We start from the raw sequence: 16,287 nt of genomic DNA, 5'->3' as shown, positions 1-16,287 counted from the left end.
AGAAACTTTCCAGGGTTCACCTAAGCAGATTATTCATAAATTAGATATTTAGAGAAATACAGAAAATGAAAAATCCAGACATTTCTGAGAAGCTGCTGTAACCATGGAGACCATTCTCGTAGCTGTAGTGTGAAGGACAAAAAGAACTTGTGTTCCCAAATCTGGCTTCGTCATGTCTCTCGCTGCTAGATCCACAAAAACGAGGCCCAGCATGCTTCTCCTTAGGAAGGAGACCTGACAGCATATTAAGAGGAAGTCAGAAGAAACAGTCTTCCGCACAAAAGAAGGAGTAACTCTTGAGTTATTAGAACAGTCTGAAAATGCCATCCCCAAAGCTGGAGTGGATGACCTCCAACGTCCCTTCCAGTCCGGAGAGTTTGTGATGCCGTGTCTCTGTGAACAGGTGCTGGCAGGCAGTGGGCCTGGGGTTGTCAGTTACAGAACATCTGAAGGGCCCTGCTGTGGAACAGCCGAAGGGCCCTGCTGTGTTAAGAGCCTGCCCCTGGAGCCCCTGGCAGACTGCACTGCTGGCTCCTCTCTTGCCTGAGGGCAAGGGGCTGGAGAAAGCCCAGCAGAGGGACCAAAGGGGAAGAACAGCCTCTGACAGGATGTTGCTTCTGTCTGATTTTGCAAGCAGAACTAAAGGAAACTGAAAGTTAACTGGAATGTCCTCTTTGGGACATCTCAGGCATCTCCGAGTCAAAAGATGCTAAACTGGAGTTACTTCTCTTCCTCAAATTACTCCCAACTCCTCCTGGGTCCCCAGTTCAGTAAATGCATCCCTATCCAACCAGATAACTAAGTTAGACTCATGGCAGTTACTGGTGATGAAACCCAGTCCCTTCTAGATGTGTCCCACCTCCCACCTGCTCTCCCAACTCCACTTTCTCTCCTTTCCCACGACCCGCTACAGCCCAGGTCCTCATCATCTCAGCTATACTGTCTGTGTCTTATACTTTCTATGGGGAGATGAAGCCTCTCGGCCCTATTACTGTCCACACTGGCCTCCCATTCGTATATTCTTATCGCACCAGGATGATCGGGTTATTAAGACAAGGTTTCCAAGAAATCCTACCAGAAGAAGCTCACCATCTCTGGAAAGACATAATTGGTATTAGGTACTAGTGGGAAAGGTAGGTCTTCAAAGAAAAACTGGTTTTTATAGGGAATCGGGAAGAAGCCCTGTCTCCTCCTTTTTCTCTAAAGAAACAAGATGCCAAGGCCACCCAGTCAGCCTCGTGTCACTCACACCTGAAAAATGCACAAAGACTCCAGAGGCATAATAGCTATGCACTACCACAGGGAAACAAGGGGTGTTTTATACCCTGAAAACAGCCTTTTTGCACATCTTTGATTTTACGGGCTGAAAGAAATGTGTTGTGTTTCATCAAAATAATAAGCACCTTCGATGATGCATGTCACTCGCCGGACCCCATACTGGCTGCCTCGGCCTACTCCACTACTGGGTGAGGGTATGCAGGGTAGCTCTTCGTACCACAGCCAGGCGGGGGACTCAACAGGGTTCAGGAGTGGAGCCCCACCTGCAGGTAAACAAGCTCCATCTCGAAGCCAGACTCTCCACATCCATGGCTTCCAGTTTATTTCCCTCCTGTCCTCCTGCACCAAGAGCAGCACAGATCATATGTTCAGGTGGGCCAGCTGTATTCCCAGGAAAACAGATGCTGAGACACAGTAGGAATGCAAACAGTGTGCTGGAGGCAATACCTGTGGAAGGCAAAAGGGAGGGGGCAAGCAGGAGGAGGCAGACAGAAGCTCAGACAATGGTGCAAGTCTGACCAAGTCCCAGCCAACCCAACAGGGAGTTCCAAAACAAAGATTTTTATTAGAGGTGTCTGAAGCTGTACAGAAATGGCCAAGCCCTAGAGAAACCATCATGCTCAGTCATTTGCAGGGGCTGCCTAGCAAGAGCTTGGTCTCAGTTCAAAAGCTCAGGCAGACCCTGAAGGTGTTAACAGCTGGAGACTCTCCGCTACCTACACTCCTTGCAGAGAATCAGCAACTTCTTCCAGAAGGGAGACCTGTGCAGCACACACAAGTTAACTTGCCTATGCTATGGAGGGCTCAGGAAAGACTGGGTGAGGGTTCTATGTGTGGAGTCAGCACACCCAAAGCCGTCTGGGATCCGGCAGTCACTGAAGGGGCTTCACAAGATGGTTTGTGGAAGGGACAGGGGCTTCTACATAGGATAAACATGTACTCCAAGGGCCACCTGCAAGGTGCTGTGGACTAATTTGATGAAAGGCAGCTTCTTTCTTATTTCTCCTTCTCTCCCTCCTACCCCTGCCATCCAGGAAAACCTCAACACAACAGCCAAGAGGATCGTTCCACGCTCCACTCTTACTTAAAACCGACCAATGGTTCCCCATTGCTCAGGGATGAGACTAGACCCTAACTCTGGCCTCATACTGCTTTCTTCACTTTGTCTCCTATGACTCTCCCTGAGAGCCCCTTAGAATCATCAACCATGTGACACCAGGCAGGCCATGTACCTCCCACCAGCGTGCTTTATATGTGCTGTCCCTTCTAGCCAGGACGCCTTTTCCTGCCTGAGGAAGCCCTGCCTGGCCTTCGTGGCTCAGGCCAGCCCACCACTCTGTCAGACCTTCCTAGTCCTCCCACTGCCCAAGCCATGGGAAATTATCTGCCCATCTTCCACGTTCATGTCACACTTTGTTACTCATCTGTTAAGCCAGAACCTTCTACAAGATTCTGGGATTGAGGAAATACTTGGAGGTTCTGCCCCTTGGATGTGAATTCCTTTAATACACATGCTTTGGTTCTGCCCCTTGGCACACAGTAGGTGCTTGGTAAATGCTTGGCAAGTGTTTCACTGGGAAAACTAAGAGAGGTTAGGAAGACAGGGCCAGAGAAGTACTATGGCCCAGCAGTCCATAACCATCCACTGAGCATTTGTCAACACGTGTTCCCATTTCACCAGGGCTGGCCTGTGTGCTTTTTGCCCAACTCTGGATGCCACATCCTGGACATTGAGGAAGTAAACTCAAGATTCTCTCAGAGGAGGGCCACATCCTGGGGAGGGCTGGGAATGTGGGGTGGAGTAACCACCCTGGAGGAGGCTGAGGATGCAGCTAATGGTGGTCTTCAAAGGAAGAGGCCCTTTACCAAGTCCAATATCTAAAAGAGGACACGTACTGACTATTTGGAAGATAGAACAAATCCTGAAAGTAGGACTTGGTCTTGACTAGAGAAGGATGGCCATCCTGTCTGTAAAGGTGGGTAGCAGAGGGTGGTCAGGGATTCTTTGGCTGTGAACAGTTTTAATGGAATTTTCTTTCCTTTATCTAGATTTGTTCCTGCTCCAAATTTCCCCCATGGCCCTGTTTGAAGATTATATCACCTAAGCTTGATGGTTCTGTTTAACCCAGAGTGACATAAACATTTAGCTGAGGGCACCTGCTGATCCCACTCCCACCCAAACAGAGACCAACAAACAACGGGAAAGCTTCTAAAGCCCAGAAGAACCTGTTTTCTCAGGAAAGAGTTGCAAAATGGCAAATACAGCTATTTAGGGTCTAAAGGCATAAACATTTTCTATAGCAAAGCCTAAGTATGTGGGACTGTCTTGAAGCCCGTTGATATGCTGGAAACTAATGCTCCAGGGAACACTCGAACTCGTGGTTTCTTTGAGCGCAGTTATCCTCAAGGCTGGTCCTCTGAAGAGGAGCCCCTGCAGGACGAGGTATAAAAAAGACAAAGAACCACAAAGTGCTTGGTGTATCCAGTGGCAACGCCAAGCCATGAAGGTTTGAGAATGAGAAGGCCACCTAGACAGGTCCCACCAAGAGATTCCCTCTCTCCAATTAAACCAGCACTCTAGACGTTTAGTCACCATTGCCTGGGGTACTGGGTTTAGACAGATTCTGAGGCCACATCTGGGCTCAGTAGGAAAGAGGGTCATGACTAGCTAGTGATCCACAGACAATGAATTGAAGGGTAAGGTGTGCCATGTATTTGCCAATCCCATCTTAAATGTAGCCAAATCAGGGCTCAGACCAAAATAATGAAGGAGACTGTTCAGTCCGTTCTCGCACTGCTAATAAAGACATACCAAAGACTGGGCAATTTATAAAGGAAAAAGGTTTAATTGACTCACAGTTCACCATGGCTGGGGAAACTTACAATCATGGCAGAAGGGGAAGTAAACACATACTTCTTCTCACGGCAGCAGCAAGGAAAAGTGCTGAGCAAAAGGGGGAAAAGCCCCTTAGAAAACCATCAGATCTTGTGAGAACTCACTCACTATCATGAGAACAGCATGACGGTAACCACCCCATGATTAAATTACCTCCCACTGGGTCCCTTCCATGACACGTGGAGATTATGGAAACTACAATTCAAGATGACATTTGGTTGGGGACACAGCCAAACCATATCAGAGGCTATTCAGACCAGTGGGGAGCACTGGCTTCCCATAAGCTAGCCCATGGACTGACAACCAGTCAGCTTTCAAACCAAAGGTCTCAGGATGTGCTGGGGGCCTCCTGACCTCCCTTGAGCTCCAGGAGGATTCCACTCAATATGCATGCCACCCAGCTCAGAGGACACAAATGCGCACAGGCATATCAACTCCAGGGAGAAGGAGCCCAGGCTGAGTGTGTTTGCTCTTTTATCTCCATGATTAAACAGTGCCTTGCATTTAGAATAAGTGATCGGTAAATTTTTGAAGTGAACATTGCCTTGTCATTTCAAAAACAAAATGATAGATCTCTGGGTTGTTTACATGGCTGTTGACCAAAACAGCTGTTGAGTTACAACATCCTAAATAGTCATTTCCTTCTTTTGCTCAACTAGGAAAGCATATGCACAGCAGTGTGCTCCGTTGCCCCTGTGGGAAATGTATATTTACAGAAAGAGAAAAATTGCCACCTGACTGGGAGTGCTCATGGTGTTTGCCTCTGGGAAACAATCAGGGCATAGGCAACCAATCGATGGGAGGAGTGGCGTTCTTCTCGAGGGAATCCACCCGCCCTAAGCATGTGCCGAGATTGCTTTGTTTCTAGCAGGGGGAATGGCTGACTGCCTCTGTGACACAAGGAATCAGCCATCATTTCGCCCCAGCTGTGCAGGGACCAAGGCAGTGACGTCCCCCTTTATGGTGGCAGGGGCAGCTATGGAGAGGCTGGTGGCATGAGGGCAGAGGGGCAGCCACAACTGTGAGTACACAAGAACAGCTGGGCTGCATGACTGATGAACTGCAGATATTAGGAGTGGGGAGCCCCTGGCAGCTCCCATCTGGGGAAAGGATGGTGGTGAGGAAAAATGAGGAAGCGTTTATTTAAAACAAAATGACAGCGGGATTACAGATTGCCTAGTGAACACTTTGCTCATACTTATATTTGTATTTGAATGTATATGAACACCAAGGAGATCTGGAAATTAACATCCATCATTTTATTATATTTAAAAAGTTAAATGAAGCCAAGATACTGGCAGCACTTGAAGGCTGTCTCCTCCTCCTATGCCCTTTGGGATAGCCCCACCCTAGGGACTGGGCAAGCATGGGCACCATGAACCTTTTGGTATTCATTTCATGAGTATCAGATCCCTTTCTCCATCTCCCAGGAGCCACACAGTGGAGAGAACACGTTAACCTGATTGTGGGAGGGCATCCACTCTGGCAGTAAAAGCTTCACTTGACATTTTTAAAGCTCAACAAGAGTGTTAAAGTCTATCTTTAAAAGAAGAAAATGGGCTTCTTTCTGGGAAGATGGCCTCTTAGCCACTGGTCCCCTGTTTGACTGAAATCTGTCTTGTGTGGTCAGGAGCCATTAATGTATGATTGAAGCCTTGAGTTTTCCTCTATACACATTGATTTCACTTGGAGAAGCTCTGTGGACCCCTCCTCCTCCTCAGTGTTGGCTGTCATGAGGGTGGGGAGGCCTGTGGCTCAGCCCCTGTTTGACAGCTGGTAGGAGAGTGTGCCAGCTAAGAGCACACACTTGGAGCTGACCGCCTGATTCCTAACCCCAGCTCTGCCCCCTCCCAACTGATTTGTGCAAATTACTGAACCTCCCTGTTTTTGTTTCCTCATCAGTAAAATAGGGATACTCATAGCACCTACTGTGTACACTCCTTATGGGGATTAAATGAGCTAACATATGGTACAATGACTAGAAAAGTCCCTGGCACATAGTAAGTACTCAGTAACTTTTGGCTACCATCACGACACATCAGTCACTGTCAGCATGATGAGGATGACATTGATGTGCTGCTCCCTAAGGAATCCAAAAGTCTCAAGCCCCTCATAAAATTGTAGCAATCACTGATTTCAATGCAGAAATCCATATCCAATATGCAACCACCCAGTCTTTCCTAGAATCCTTCCAGGGACCAGGAGTTCTCCACTCCATGAGGCAGCCGTCCATTACTGGACACCTATGTTAAGGCCTTACCTATACAAAACTGCCTTAAATTAGGGCAGCTGAGCCAACCCACCCACTAGGCTCAGTGAGTTGTCTATTATATGCTGGGACAACCGTGTAGCGGGAGCCCCAAGTCACCAGTACAAAGCCTGGCTCTAGTCTGAGGGTTCCGGGGACTGGGTAGGAGCAACTGCAATATACTCAGACAAGGAAGGGAGCCCAAAGAGCAGACAAAAAGAAAAAGAAAACCTCCCACTCGAGACAGCTGTAAATCAACATATGAAACCACATGAAGAAAATTAATGGTTAAAAAATTAATGAATGGTTTTTCAAAAATACAATCTGCATACTGAATGGTGAGACCACCTCAAACCCTGACGTTACTTAACTCCCCAAACCTGGCTGTCTGACTTTGGTCCTCAAAGCAAAAACTGGAGGGTATCACTCTGAGAAAACAGATCAACCCAAGAAAAAAGGCCTACAGGTACCATCGGTGACCACCACCCCAGTGAAAAGACCAGCACCCCATTTTCCCATCTTTGGGAAGCCAGTCAGTCAATTCTTCCATACACACACACACACACACACACACACACACACACACCCCACAGTTTGCAGATAGCATTTGTGGTTGTTTGAAAAAATGTCCATGGATTCTTTGGTGCTCCTACATTCAAAAGGTAGAGCCTAATTCCCATGCTCTTAAGTGGAGGCCATACTTAGTGATTCTCTTCTGACAAATAGAATGTGGCAGAAATGAATGATGGTGTGTGACACTCAAGAGTAGGATATAAAAGGCATTATAGCCTCCTCTTTATTCTCTCCGGATCACTTGCTCTCAGCAAATCCAGCTGCTATGTTGTAAAGATGCTCGAGCAGCCTCTGGAGAGGCCCACATTGTGAGGAACTGAGTCCTCCTGCCAACAGCCATGTGAGTGAGCTATCTTGGAAGCAGCTCCTGTGAGGATTTTTGCGGCCCTGGCCAGCTTCGTGACTGGAACCTCATGAAAGACCCAGAGCCAGAACCACCCACTTTAGCCATTCCTAAATTCCTGACCCCAAAAAATTGTGAGGTCATAAAAAAACTTATTATTCGAAGCTGCTAAATTTGGGGATAATTGTTACACAGCCATAGATAGCTAATAGAGCATTTTAATATCTCACTCAGTCCTTTTTTTTTTTTTTTTTTTTTTTGAGACAGGGGCTGGCTGTGGCTCTCTTGCCTAGGCAGAGTGTAGTGGCATGATCTCAGCTCACTGACACCTCTGCCTCCCAGGCCTAAGCCACCTTCCCACCTCAGCCTCCCAAGTAGCTGGAACTATAGGCATGTACCACCACACCCGACTAATGTTTTTTGTGTGTGTGGGAGGGGTTTTTTGTTTGTTTGTTTTTGTTTTTGTTTTTTTGTAGAGATGGTGTCTCACTCTGTTGCCCAGGCTGGTCTCGAACTACTGAGCTCAAGCACTTCGCCCACTTCGGCCTCCCAAAGTGCTGGGATTATAGGCATGAGCCATTGTGCCTGTCCTGTATCTCAATATTAAAAAGGACTTTGAGAGGACCTCCAAAGATCCCCAGACCTGAGGAAAATGTCTGACATACAGGAGCTCCACAAAGAGAATGATAACACCAGCAAACACTGTCACCATGCCTAGTTTGTGCCAGAATCCGCTGAGAATTAAATTATTAAAGACATAATTCAATGAATTTCCCAGGATTGTGAGACACTCAGAGCAGTGAATGAAAACAGACCCACTCTAAGGCTTGTGATTACGAATTTCAGATCACTAGAGACAAACAGGTCCTCCAGAGAAGAAATAAAGCAAGTAACTTGCAACAGATCAGGAATCAGAATGACTTCACACTAGCAATGCTGGAAGTGAGGAAACAGTGGCACCATACCTTCAACATTCTGCAGAATAATTTCCAACCTAGAGTTCTATCCTCAGTTAAAATCTCAATCAAGGGTGAGAGTAGAATAAGAACATTTAGAAACATTCAAGATCTCAAAGAAAATCTGCCTCTCATGAGCCATTTCTCTGGTGGAGTGCTCCACCCAGTGAGGGACAGAGACCAAGAAAGAGGTCTGCTTGGAACCAGGAAGCTCCTTCACACAGAAGAGACAAAGGAAATTCCTAAGAGGATAGTAATAGGATGTGTCTGGAGAACAGCTGTGCAGTGAACAGGATGAACACAGTCCAGACAGGAGCAGGGCAGACCCGTCCAGGAGGCATGTCATAGGGAAAAATAAAATGGGACTGATGAAGTGGTTACCTGATGTAGTTGACATTACTGAGGGAATTGTATAGTGCCATTAAGGACTTTAGAGGACCATTTGGTGAAAGGTATGCAGAAAACTAAGCAAATGCAAGCTCCATGGGGAAAAGTTGTACAAAGAAAGTAAATGTAATTGTAGTGTACTATATGTTGACATTTACATGGCCATAATAATGTAAATGCCAAGTATTGATGTGTTAGGCACTGTGTTTGGACGTCTGAGAGCCATTCCAGTCCCATTCTCCCTTTCCCATCTTCTACTCTAGAGTGAGCAAATTCCCACTTTCTCTTAATAATGCTTGGTAGATTTTTGTGGAGTCTTGCATATCTTTTATTAGATATGTTTCTGGGTATTTGCAGGTGTATTTTTGATAATGTGGTAAATGGTATAAATTTTTAAGTTCATTTTCTAATTGCTTATTTCTAATGAGTAGAAATAGAACTATTGTCATGCATTCACCTAGTATCCAATTATCTTACTAAATTTACTAATTAATTCTAATCATTCATAGGGAGGTCCTTTTGGATTTTCTGCACACAGAATCATGTTGCCTGTGAAAAATTATTTTTTTCAACTTTTGTCTTAGGTTAAGAGGTATATGTACAGGTTTGTTATATAGGTAAATTGAGTGTCATGATGGTTTGGTGTACAGATTATTTTGTCACCCAGGTGATAAGCATAGTACCCAACAGGTATTTCGATCCTCACTCTCCTCCCACCCTCCATCCTCAAGTACGCCCCAATGTCTGTTGTTGCTTTCTTTGTGCTCAATCTTTAGCTCCCACATATAAGTGATAACATGTGATATTTGGTTTTCTGTTCCTATGTTAGTTCACTTAGGATAATAGCCTCCAGTTCCATCCATGTTTCTGAAAAGGCATGATTTGATGCTTTTTTATGGCTTCATAGTATTCCGTGGTGTATATGCACCACATTTTCTTTATTCAGTCTACCATTGATGAGTATTTAGCTTGATTCTATGTCTTTGCTATTGTGAATAGTGCTATAATGAACATATGCATACATGTGTCTTTATGGTAGAACAGTTAATATCCCTTTGGGGATATACCCACCAATGAGATTGCTGGGACGAATGGTATTTCTGTTTTAAGTTCTTTGAGAAATCATCAAATTGCTTTCTATAATGGCTGAAATAATTTATATTCCCACCAGCAGTGTATAAGCATTCCCTTTCTTCCACATCCTTGCCAATATCGGTTATTTTTTGACGTTTTAATAATAGCCATTCTGACTGGTATGAGGTGATGAATAAGTGTTTTTTTCTTCTCTGTCATTCTACTTTTATTTCTTTTCCTGATATGATTGTGCTGGGTAGAAGTAATGATGGTAGTAGGTATTATTTTCTTGTTCCCAATCTCAGGGTGAAAGTGCTCAGTATTTCGCTATTCCAGATGATGTTAAACAAAACTTGCATGCTTGGAATAAACTCAGCTTGGTCATAATAGATTATTCTTTTTATATATCACTTCTTATAAATCATTTGATTTGGTCATAATTTGTTTAGGGTTTTAACATCTATATTCATAAGAGAATCTGTACTTTTCTTTTTTTGAAATGTCTTTGTCAGATTTGGTTTCAAGGTTATGCTGGTCTTATAAAATGAGAAGAGAATTATTTCCCCTTTTGTCATTCTCTGAAAGAGTTTGTTGTGTAGGCTTATTTCTTCCTTAAATATTTGGAAGCATTTACTGGTGAAGCCTGATATTTTTGTTGTAGGAAGTTTTTCAATTAAGGATCAGTTTTAAAATTATATATGACTCTTCAGATTTTCTATTTCTTCTTGTGTCCATTTTGGTATGATGAGTTTTTAAAAGAAAGTATCCATTGTGCTTAAATGTTTACAGTTGTTGCCAGAGTTGTTTATGCCTTTTTGTTAGTGTCTGTAAGATCTGCACTTGTTTGCTTTTTATTATTTTTATTCCTGATATTTGTAATTTGTATCCTTACTTTTTTCTCAATAAATCTAGTCAGAGGTTCAGTCAATCTTATTAGTCTTTTTAAAGAACTAACTTTTGATTTTGTTGTTTTCTCTATTGTACATTCATTTCCTAATTTATTAATTGCTACTCTTCATAGCTTCCTTTCTTCTATTTTCTTGAGGTTTAATTTGCCCATCGCAAGGAAGCTAAAAACCTTGAAAAAAAGTTAGAGGAATGACTAACTAGAATAAACAGTGCAGAGACGACCTTAAATGACCTGATGGAGCTGAAAACCATGGCACGAGAACTTCGTGATGCATGCACAAGCTTCAATAGCCAATTTGATCAAGTGGAAGAAAGGATATCAGTGATTGAAGATCAAACTAATGAAATAAAGCAAGAAGACAAGATTAGAGAAAAAAGAGTAAAAAGAAATAAACAAAGCCTCCAAGAAATACGGGACTATGTGAAAAGACCAAATCTACATTTGATTGGTGTAACTGAAAGTGACAGGGAGAATGGAACCAAGTTGGAAAACACTCTTCAGGATATTATACAGGAGAACTTCCCCAACCTAGCAAGGCAGGCCAACATTCAAATTCAGGAAATACAGAGAATGCCACAAAGATATTCCTTGAGAAGAACAACCACCAGACCAATAATTGTCAGATTCACCAAGGTCGAAATGAAGGAAAAAATGTTAAGTGCAGCCAGAGAGAAAGGTCGGATTACCCACAAAGAGAAGCCCATCAGACTAACAGCAGATCTCTCAGCAGAAACCCCACAAGCCAGAAGACAGTGGGGGCCAATATTCAACATTCTTAAAGAAAAGAATTTTCAACCCAGAATTTCATATTCAGCCAAACCAAGCTTCCTAAGTGAAGGATAAATAAAATCCTTTACAGACAAGCAAATGCTGAGAGATTTTGTCACCACCAGGCCTGCCCTATAAGAGCTCCTGAAGGAAGCACTAAACATGGAAAGGAACAGCCACTGCAAAAGCATGCCAAATTGTAAAGACCATTGATGCTATGAAGAAACTACATCAATTAACAGGCAAAATAACCAGCTAACATTATAATGACAGGATCAAATTCACATATAACAATATTAACCTTAAATGTAAATAGGCTAAATGCCCCAAGTAAAAGACACAGACTGGCAAATTGGATAAAGAATCAAGATCCATAAGTGTGCTGTATTCAGGAGACCCATCTCACATGCAGAGACACACATAGGCTCAAAATAAAGGGATGGAGGAAGATCTACCAACCAAATGGAAAGAAAAAAAAAAAAAAGCAGGGGTTGCAATCCTAGTCTCTGATAAAACAGACTTCAAACCAACAAAGATCTAAAGAGACAAAGAAGGCCATTACATAATATTAAAGGGATCAATTCAACAAGAAGAGCTAACTGTCCTAAATATATATGCACCTAATACAGGAGCACCCAGATTCATAAAGCAAGTCCTTAGAGACCTACAAAGAGACTTAGACTCCCATACAATAATAATGGGATTTTAACACCCCACTGTCAATATTAGACAGATCAATGAGACAGAAAGTTTACAAGGATATCCAGGACTTGAACTCAGCTCTGCACCAGGCGGACCTAATAGACATCTACAGAACTCTCCACCCCAAATCAACAGAATATACATTCTTCTCAGCACTACATCACACTTGTTCTAAAATTGACAACATAATTGGAAGTAGAACAGAAATCACAACAAACTGTCTCTCAGACCACAGTGCAATCAAATGAGAACTCAGGATTAAAGAACTCACTCAAAACCGCACAACTACATGGAAACTGAACAACCTGCTCCTGAATGACTACTGGGTAAATAACAAAATAAAGGTAGAAATAAAGATGTTTTTTGAAACCAATAAGAACAAAGACAAAATGTACCAGAATATCTGGGACACATTTAAAGCAGTGTGTAGAGGGAAATTTATAGCACTAAATGCCCACAAGAGAAAGCAGGAAAGATCTAAAATCGATACCCTAACATCACAATTAAAAGAACTAGAGAAGCAAGAGCAAATACATTCAAAAGCTAGCAGAAGGCAAGAAATAACTAAGATCAGAGCAAAACTGAAGGAGATAAAGACACAAAAAACCCTTCAAAAAATCAATGAATCCAAGAGCTCGTTTTTTGAAAAGATCAACAAAATTGATAGACCACTAGCAAGACTAATAAAGAAGAAAAGAGAGAGGAATCAAATAGACGCAATAAAAAATGGTAAGGGAGATATCAACACCGATCCCAGAGAAGTACAAACTACCATCAGAGAATACTATAAACACCTCTATGCAAAAAAAAAAAAAAAAACTAGAAAATCTAGAAGAAATAGATAAATTCCTGCACACATATACCCTCCCAAGACTAAACCAGGAAGAAGTTGAATCTCTGAATAGGCCAATAACAGGCTCTGAAATTGAGGCAATAATTAATAGCCTACCAACAAAAAATGTCCAGGACCAGACTGACCCACAGTCAAATTCTACCAGAGGTACAAAGAGGAGCTAGTACCATTCCTTCTAAAACTATTCCAATCAACAGAAAAAGAGGGAATCCTCCCTAACTCATTTTATGAGGCCAGCATCATCCTGATACCAAAGCCTGGCAGAGACACAATAAAAAAGAGAGAATTTTAGACCAATATCCCTGATGAACATTGATGCAAAAATCCTCAATAAAATACTGGAAAACCAAATCTAGCAGCACATGAAAAATTTTAGCCACCACAATCAAGTTGGCTTCATCCCTGGTATGCAAGGCTGGTTCAACATATGCAAATCAATAAACGTAATCCATCATATAAACAGAACCAATGACAAAAACCACATGATTATCTCAACAGATGCAGAAAAGGCCTTCGACAAAATTCAACAGCCCTTCATGCTAAAAACTCAATAAACTGGGTATTGATGGAATGTATCTCAAAATAATAAGAGCTATTTATGACAAACCCACAGCTGATATACTGAATGGGCAAAAACTGGAAGCATTCCCTTTGAAAACTGGCACAAGACAAGGATGTCCTTTCTCACCACTCCTATTCAACATAGTGTTGGAAGTTCTGGTCAGAGCAATCAGGCAAGAGAAAGAAATAAAGGTATTCAGTTAGGAAAAGAGGAAGTCAAATTGTCCCTGTTTGCAGATGACATGATTGTATATTTAGAAAACCCCATGGTCTCAACCCAAGAACTCCTTAAGCTGATAAGCAACTTCAGCAAAGTCTCAGGATACAAAATCAATGTGCAAAAATCACAAGGACAGAGAACCAAACATCACATGTTCTCACTCATGGGTGGGAGTTGATCAGAGGGAACACTTGGACACAGGGCAGGGAACATCACACACTGGAACCTATGGGGGGATGGGGGGCTGGGGGAGGGATAGCATTAGGAGAAATACCTAATGTAAATGAGAAGTCGATGGGTGCAGCAAACCAACATGGCATATGTGTACCTATGTGGCAGACCTGCACATTGTGCATACCCTAGAACTTAAAGTATAATTGAAAAAAAAAAAAAAACCATCCACTGTAGTTATAATTTCCTTTTCCTTCTATTTCTTCCAGGTTTTTTTCCCTGAGGCTGTATTATTAGTGGCATATAATTTAGAATTTGATATCTTCTGACAGATGGACACTTTATCATCATTAAATCTCTCCTTTTTTATTTGATCATGCTTTTTATCATAAAGTCCGCTATTTCTACTTCTGGTTTAAAAAAATGTTTTCACCATGAATGTGTATTGAGTTCTGTCAAATGCTTTTTCTGCATCTATTAAAGTGATTATATAATTTTTGTTTGCTTGTTTGCTTGTTTGTGTTTTGAGACAGAGTTTTGCTCTTGTTGCCCAGGCTGGAGTGCAATGGAGCGATCTCGGCTCACTGCAACCTCCGCCTCCTGGGTTTAAGCAATTCTCCTGCCTCAGCCTCCTGAGTAGCTAAGACTACAGGCGCCCACCACCATGCCTGGCTAATTTTTGTATTTTTTAGTAGAGACAGGTTTCACCATGTTGGCCAGACTGGTCCCGAACTCCTTACCTCAGGTGATTCACCCGCCTTGGCCTCCCAAAGTGCTTGGATTACAGGTGTGAGCCACCGCATCTGGCCTATATAATTTTTTATTTCATTAATGTGGTATATTGATTTCTTACTGCTGCTGTAGCAAACTACCACAGAGCTAGTGACTTAACACAAATTTATTGTATATTCAAAAGTACAAAATGAGGTTCACTGGGCTATACTCGAGGTGTTAACAGGACTGTGCTCTTTTCTGGAAGGTCTATGGGAGAATTAGTTTTTATACTTTTTACAACTTTTTACTTTTATACTTTTTACAACTTCTAAAGGCTGCCTGCATTCTTTGGCTCCCAGCCCCCATCCATCTTCGTAGCCACCAATGGCCAGTGGAGTCTTTCTCATACCACATTACTCTGATACTCTTCTGCCTCCCTCTTCCACACTTGGGTCTCTGTGATTACATGAGGCCCAACTAGGTTAATTCAGGATAATCTCCATATTTTAAGGTTAGCTGACTAATTACATTTGCTACCTCAATTTTCCTTTGGCACCTTAATTTCCCTTTGACGTGTAAGATAATCACAGGTTGCAGGGATTATCAGGGCATAGACATTTTTGGAGGGCTGTCATTCACATGTTGTGAACTCTGTTTTTTCTCAAATGTTACATCAACCTTGAATTCATATGAGATAAACTCCATATTGTTATGATGTATTCAGCTTGTTCTTTATTAATAGACTTAATTTGCTACTATTTTGTTAATGACTTTTGTATTTGTGTTCATGAGGAATATTTGTCCATAAATTTCTTTTTTAATAATGTCTTTGTCAGCTTTTGGTATCATGGTTTTGCCAGCCTAATAGAAAAAGTTGAAGGGAATTCTCTTCTACTTTCTTCATGAATTTAGTTATGGTTGGTATTACTTCTGTTTGTCTGTTCATTTTTAAACAGCTTTACTGGCATGTAAATTTTAGATCATAAAATTCACTCTGTATAAGTTCACATCTTAATAATTTTTATAAATTCTTAGAGTTGTAGAGCCATCACCACAATCCAGTTTTAGAACATTTCAATTACCCCAAAAAGCTTCCACATAGCCACCCACAGCCCCAGGCAACCACTACTTAACAGATTTGCCTTTCTGGATTCATACAATATATAATCTTTTGGCTTCTTTTACGTCGTTTTTTGTTTTTTTTGTTGTTGTTTTTTTTTTTTTTTTTGAGGCGGAGTCTCACTCTGTCACCCAGGTTGGAGTGCAATGGCGCAATCTCAGCTCACTGCAACCTCTGCCTCCCAGGTTCAAGCGATTCTCCCCTCAGCCTCCCCAGTAGCTGGGATTACAGGCACTCACCATCATGCCCAGCTAATTTTTGTATTTTTGTAGAGATAGGGTTTCACCATGTTAACCAGGCTAGTCTCAGACTCCTGACCTCAGGTGATCCGTCCACCTTGGCCTCTCAAAGTGCTGGGATTACAGGCATTTGCCACCACACCTAGCCCTTAGTGTGTTTTAGTGTTTCATCCATGTTGTAGCATGTATGAGTACTTCATTCCTTTGTATTGCTATATAGTATTATTTGCATGGATATACTATTTTTATTCATTTACCAGTTGATAAACATTTA

The 16,287-nt window shown here is 42.3% G+C and overlaps 2 protein-coding genes across 4 annotated transcripts in view; one reads left to right on the top strand and one right to left on the bottom strand.

The window, feature by feature from the left end:
- ANAPC13 (anaphase promoting complex subunit 13) overlaps nucleotides 1-16,287 on the top strand; it is a 1,014,760-nt gene that overhangs the window by 897,893 nt on the left and 100,580 nt on the right. The window lies entirely within an intron of this gene.
- CEP63 (centrosomal protein 63) overlaps nucleotides 1-16,287 on the bottom strand; it is a 123,964-nt gene that overhangs the window by 15,914 nt on the left and 91,763 nt on the right. The gene's annotated exons all lie outside the window — the stretch shown is intronic.

Source organism: Macaca thibetana, chromosome 2 (genome assembly GCF_024542745.1).
Source record: "Macaca thibetana thibetana isolate TM-01 chromosome 2, ASM2454274v1, whole genome shotgun sequence".
Lineage (NCBI taxonomy): Eukaryota > Metazoa > Chordata > Mammalia > Primates > Cercopithecidae > Macaca > Macaca thibetana.
The sequence above is the reverse complement of the archived record's forward strand: the minus strand, read 5'-3'. Positions and strand labels throughout refer to the sequence as shown.